At 29.0% G+C, this 7,108-nt stretch overlaps 1 pseudogene; it reads right to left on the bottom strand.

Moving 5' to 3' along the window:
* The window catches only part of LOC108746598, a 12,339-nt pseudogene that overhangs the window by 3,724 nt on the left and 1,507 nt on the right, over positions 1–7,108 (bottom strand).

Below are 7,108 nucleotides of genomic sequence, written 5' to 3'. Positions count from 1 at the left end.
TTTTTTCTTTGGAAATAATAAAATAAACTTTATAAATTCTATTTCAGAATTTACATTTCTATTTCTAAAAAAATTTAGAAAAGTTACAAAATTTCTCAATATTTCTAAAAAGTCTCAATTCATTAAAAAATTAAAAAATTTTTCTAAAAAATTTTATTATTATATAAAAATTATGAAATATTCTAAAAATTACCTTAAAAATATTTTAAAAAATTGTCATAAAAAAATGTTTCTGAATGTCTCTGTAGAGTAGTTAAGACGACTATCGGATTTCGTAACTGTTACTCACCGGAAGGATTGTTGTAAAAGAAGGACATGCACGCCTGCAGCAGATTGAAGAACATGATGTTGTGAAGGTTACTACTCGAGTTCATAGAGACCTTCATGTAAAGAAAGCTGCGAAATAATGTAGTAGCGATGCAGACGATGATGTAAAATGTGTAAACGTGTATGGCATCCATAGTGCTCAGCAGACCGTCCGGGTTCAACATGAAGATCGACCCAAAGAAACTATTATTGTACATGTTCGCGAATTGTTTTACGTCACTAGTATTTTTAATACGCCTAACATCCTCCAAGATACTTCGTAGTATGATAGCCAGTAATCATTCTCGGTAGTGGCGATCTGACTGATGATGAAAGTCATCAGCAATATGGATAGCGTGAAATTATTGCCATCGTTATGCAGATATTCCTTGTATAATCTGCCGGCTACTCGACCGTGTGCCGACATCTTCCGGGCTGTTCTCCACATAATCCGAATAATCAGTGTCCGAGTGCTGCATGATGGCAAAATAATCATCTTATTACTTGAATTTATCTCTCATAATAGATATAATCTGATGAAGTTAATTCAATTTGAATTATTCAAAAACAAAGAAAATAATGTTAAGAAAATATATAAATATTTGAAGAATATTTAATTTTTTTTTAATCTTATATTATAATAATTTAAAAACTTTTTCCGCGCTTTATTAATTGATAATATTTAGTGAAAGTATATTAGAAATCTTTTATGCGCAAAAATACAGATATTTTATAAAATTATTTTGTATTTTTATTCTTATTTATGTCCCTTTTTTCTATATTTATTTACATTTTTATTTTTTGTGCTATCTATTAAACAAATCTAATGTAAAATATATTTTTTTCAGTTTCTATATTTTTTTATTATAAATAACGAGTGATCATCTTACAAGGATGGAACTTGTAGTCGATAATCTTGATATTTGCCTCGTTATTGTAATTCTCTTAGACATTTCCGAAGCTCTTCTCATATTCCCTTTCTTTCTCTCCGCTTAGTTCAAATTGTCCAACATTCCAATGAAATCTTTATTTGATTGTACTAATTCGTTATAATTTCCTTGCATTTTCACGAAACCTTTAGAAAACAAAATTAGGATATTTAATTCAAAAAATATTCAAACCTTCATCTTTTAATTAATTATATGTAATTTACATGTAAATTAAATGTTTAAAAATTTTTGCCATTTTTGATTTAAAAAATCTTATTATTTATTAATTTTTATTATGAAATTATCTAATTTGTATGTGTTATTAATAAAATTATGTCTTCATAACGATAAAAAAAATTTTTTTAATATTCATTTAGTAATAAATTCAATTTGCTTTTGTCATTATTATATCTCAGTTATTTACTTTTAAAACAAATTAAATAGTCAAACTTTTAAAATTAAAAATTTAATTTTAAAATTAATTTAATTTTAAATTAAGATATAACTAAAGAATATTCTATGTTACTCACTCGATCCAGTACGACAACGTGATGCACCCTTTTAAGGAATTGCAATTGATGTATGACAAGTATCCTCGTCTTGCCGTGAAGATATTCGATGATGCACTTTCCATAGAGACGCCTAGCAACACGAGTAACCACTGCGATCAAGGGATCGTCGAGCAAATAGACATCCGCTTGTCTATAAACTGCCCTCGCGAAATTGATTAGCGTTCTTTGACCACCAGACAAAAATACACCTCTATCGACGACCATTGTCATGTCTCCCTGCGGAAATTGTCGAAAATCCTTCATCATACATTTGCTACCTGAAACATTTGCCAATTGATCAAAAAGAAACTTTAAAGAATATTAAAAATTTCAAAATTAGGAAATAGACATTCTTCTTTTATTTAAATGGAATCACATATAGATTAAAGATTCAAAAAAATTCATAATCCTTGCTAAAATATATCTTCTTTTATATCTAGTCACAAAGACGTAATTCATGTTTAATGATTGATGCGTAAGATTTGAAAGATCTAATTGTAAGAATTATTACCAGTCACGTAAAAAATTCCTGATTCTAACGTGCAATAGCACAGGAATATATAAACATTGTACAATAACCGCAACAATTACTTTGGACTATGAAAATTATCTGCATGTATCTAGCCATATCATAGGACTGGTCAAACAATATACGAAGTCTGTTCAAAAAGTATCGCGAATTTTGTGTTTTTTCAAAAATTATTTATTTATTCATGAATATCTATTTTGTCTCCTTCAAAGTAATCCCCATCAGATATTATACACTTGTGCCAACGTTTTTTCCAATCCTCGAAGCACTTCAAAAAATTATTTTTTGTGATCTTGTTCAGCTCCTCCTTCGATGCCGTCTTTATCTCCTCAATCGTAGCGTAGCGTCGTCCTTTCATGGGCCTCTTCAGTTTCGGGAATAAGAAAAAGTCACAGGGGGCCAGATCTGGGGAATACGGTGGCTGCGGCATCATTAGTGTGTTATTTTTGGTCAAAAATTGCAATGTTAATGCGATGCTGTTTTTGGTCGAAATTGAGCAATTTAATTCTTTCAATAGTAAATGTAATATAGACGATCTACCGGAGCCCACTGCACCGACTACAGCACACAATTGACCTTGATAGTTATATTAATATTGCACAAAGTCGGCGGCAATTGGCCACTGATCCAATTGGCGGAAACTCGCTGAAGCTTTACGTATACCGGAAGATCAGATAATCTTTAATGTTCAGACAGATACTCCCGTTTTTCGAGATGTACCTGTCTATTTGATTCTCTGCATTAGTTTTTTCCTTTGGTTTCTGAGATTTAAACTGCAACTGCGGCGTGTTCTCTGAGAAATGTCTCGTATTCACTTCGTCCATCAGCAAAAAATCCTATAAAAATTAAGCACACTTCAACAAGTACGTGCCAATAGAGATATAAGAATGATTGTAGATTTAAGTTCACCGTAAATTATAAAATAATATGATAACATATGTATACCTCCAATCGACTGAATGACACTATTGATTCACCCAACAGCCCTTGCGAAAAGTACGCGACAACGAATTGAAGTATGTTAAAGTATGTCGACATTTCATAGGTCACATCGGCAGTCAAATTGTTTCCCATTAAGACGAACATTATCAGGGTGAAGTAGACGGTCAATCGTTCAGTGAAGTCTATGATGGCCAAATATGCGTTGCGTACGCGCTGCATATTTGGCCATTTTACAAGTTACTGTTTTAGTAACTTTACTGTAACTGCTACTTACTGGTAACGTTACGTTTTTCTTTCTAACGTATTTTACAGTTACCTATTTTAGTTACCTATTTAACAGTAACGTATTTTACAGTTACCTTTATCGTCACTTTACACACAATTGAACATGATACGACACAAGCCATTCACACTGTGAGTAAAAATTTCATAAATTCACACATATAATATATATATAAATATTACATAATTATTTCTATAAATATCAAAAAAAATTATGCTATGTTACGGAAATTATATAATTCTACAAAAATTATATAAATTTGCTTTTATTGTGTAAATATATCTTATTTTGGAAAATTACGTAAATAGAAAGAATATTTCGAATGTTTTCTGTAATTATCCAAATTTTGATAATATTTCGTAATATAACTAATTTTTCGCATATTGCTGTTAAAAGGTTTCTCTGATAATGCATAGCGCTTGAAAGTAGAAAGGCCTTTCCGCTATGATGGTCGATTTTTAAAAAGTAACGGAAAAGTAACAAAAAGTTACTTTTTCAAGCAATGGTAATTGTAACGAGTTACTTTTAAAAATCAGTAACTAGTAACGGTAACTTGTTATTATTTCTATTCGGTAACGAGTAACTGTAACTTGTTATTTTTAAAAAGTAACTTTCCATTAGTATTACAGATTTTTATAGTAAATTTGGATAAAGGAATGCGGTTATGGGTATCAGAAGAAATTCAGCTAACATGTATTGAAAGTGCATGCAAGAACACGCTTATGGACGCATTCAGATGAAAGGCATATTCTGTTTCACACATAACACGCATGATATATCGTTTTATCCTTCTTTAATGTCGGTGAACAACAAGGATAAAATGATTCATCACGCTCGTGCGTGAAATAAGACGCAGTAACCAACAGTAACCAACGCACTCAAAGATTAACCAAGACTAGCCGACAAGTGACTCTCTCAAGGATATTGCATACTATTACTAGTACATCAATGTGTACACATAATTGTATTCCAATAAGTATACATAATATAATATAATATTAGGTGTAGTAAAAAGTCATCGCGTATTTTTAAAAGACATCTATCAGTAAAAGCCGCAATTACTTTCCTACCAACAATATAAATATATCTTGATAGAGTAAAGTTTTAGCTTTAAAAATCTCTTTTTTAAATTATACGATACGACAATTTTTAAAGGAGTTATGAGCAATTAAAGTCAAAATAATTCTTTTATTTAATCCGCGATAACTTAGTAATCAAAAGTCGTAGGAATATTTAAAGAAAACGATTTTGTAGGAAAAGTATCAAGCTTTCACGATATGTAATCGAAAATTTTCTCAAATTCGTTTTGGACACGTTACAAATCCACAAAGTGAGAAGAAAAGTTTTCGTCTTTTTCAGCTCGTAGTTTTTGGTATGTAAAAATTATCAAACTCATATAAACTTAAAAAATGTGATAAGCTTTTAAAAGTAGAGATTTCAAGCTTTAAAATCCTTTTTTTAAATTTGAATTTCATTCATTATTGAAGAAGATATTGTATATACAACTTTGAGCTAAAAAATACGCGATGACTTTATACTACACCTAATATAATATAATAATATACATTCATTAAAACTGAATTAATTTTTCAGAATTAAATTGCAAACCGATGAAATTATCGGATTCACACAATCAATCTGATAATCCCCCCAAAATTTCCCAAATCTTAAAAAAACTGTAATAAACTTATTGCGAAAAATATTGCCTCGGCCGGGAGTCGAATCCGGATCTCTTGCATTCCGTGCGAGAGTCCTAAGCCTTTAGACCACCGAGGCAATATTTTTCGCAATAAGTTTATTACAATTTTTTAATATTTGGAAAATTTTGGGGGGATTATCAGAGTGATTGTGTGAATCCAATAATTTCATCGGCTCGCAATTTAATTCTGAAAAATTAATTCAATTTTAATGAATGTATGTTATGTAGTAGTTCAATATCTTAATACTCGGTTAAGCGCTTCATATTTCAAGTTTTAATATAAATGGTCCCATTTCCAATCATATTGTTTTTTTTTAATTTAAATTAGTAATTATAAAATGATTTAATTTTTACATACATAGTTGACTTTCGTTTTCTAATTCTCGTATATAAGCATTGCGTACTATATAAATTTAATATAAGTAATCGATTAATAGGTAATGTATGAATTATTTGCTAATTAGATAGTTTTAAATAATATATCAATTAATATATTATTTATATTTATTCCGAATAATAATCATACTTTCGTTTTCTGTAAACAGTATTCGCAATCATTTTATTATATCTATATGTATCATTTATAAGTTAATAATTAATACAAAACGTTTTACGTATAACAGAGGAGGAAGAAGAAGATGACGAACGGATTCCAGTTCAACGTTGGATACGTAAAAATTACATAAAATTAACCACAAATAAAGCGAAATGCAATCATTGTTCTGAAGTATTGTATTTAGTTATAAGTACATGCCTGAATTATCTTGCCACTTGAGGTTGGTCCATCCAGACAAATTAACAGAAAAGGAGAGGGAAGATCGTAAAATTAGTTGGATATGGGATTACTTCACACCAGGAAACAATATGACTGCTATTTGTAATAAAACATATAACAACCAGCATCAACAACCAGGTGTTTAAGTTTACACTTAAAATGTTTATAGATAAGTTCTCACACAGTGTATTTAAAAATTGGATAAAATACTGAAGAATGTAAAATTGATAGTAACAGAACAATCAATAGCTAAGGAAAATGTATATGTGTTTAACAATGCACTTAAGCGTTAAATTGATTTTTGCAAATATGATATAAAAAGGTACATACAGTGGGGTGCAAAAGTTTCCAGCCAGTGACATTTTGTACTCTAATTTATTAAAAAAAACCTGATAAAGGTTTAATCATTAGTGGGTGTCAGTACAAGATGTGGGTAACGAAATCTTGTCTAACATCTAATAACGATTAAAATTTTATTAAATTTTTTTTGGAAGTAATACTAATGCTGGTCATACTGTAACTTTCAAGCCTTTTTTGGTAAAAATTTTTCTCATAATTTTTAAACAAATTACAACATTTTTCAAAAACGCTCAGAAATATTCGGGAAGTTTACATTTTCTTCAGAATTTTTCATACAAGTGAATTTTAAAATATTCTGAAATTTCTCATCTCAATTTTTAAAAAATATTTAAAAATTTTTTTAGATTTTATAACATTTCATCAGAAATTATACTTACAATAAATTTATAATTGTAATTATAAATATTAATCATAACTTATTAATAAATTATAAATGTATATATATATATTATTCTGAAAAATTATATGAAAAATTCTGAAAAAAATTTTCACCAGGGTTATTCGAAAATTAATGATTGAAGAAAAACATTATCATAATGTTTTGAAAAGCTTTCAAAGTAAGCTATAAGAATATGTAATGAAATATATGGAGTTTTATTTAAGAAATTGATAGTGACTTTCACGTGACCTTTAAACAATATTTCACAGTCAAACCAATGACACCATCTGTCCCTTCTTAAACTATATAAATTTTATCTGAAACGTTTTTTTTTAAATTGCAAAGAAAATTTTAG

Source organism: Trachymyrmex septentrionalis, unplaced genomic scaffold (genome assembly GCF_001594115.1).
Source record: "Trachymyrmex septentrionalis isolate Tsep2-gDNA-1 unplaced genomic scaffold, Tsep1.0 scaffold181, whole genome shotgun sequence".
In the NCBI taxonomy this organism is placed as follows: domain Eukaryota; kingdom Metazoa; phylum Arthropoda; class Insecta; order Hymenoptera; family Formicidae; genus Trachymyrmex; species Trachymyrmex septentrionalis.
The sequence above is the reverse complement of the archived record's forward strand: the minus strand, read 5'-3'. Positions and strand labels throughout refer to the sequence as shown.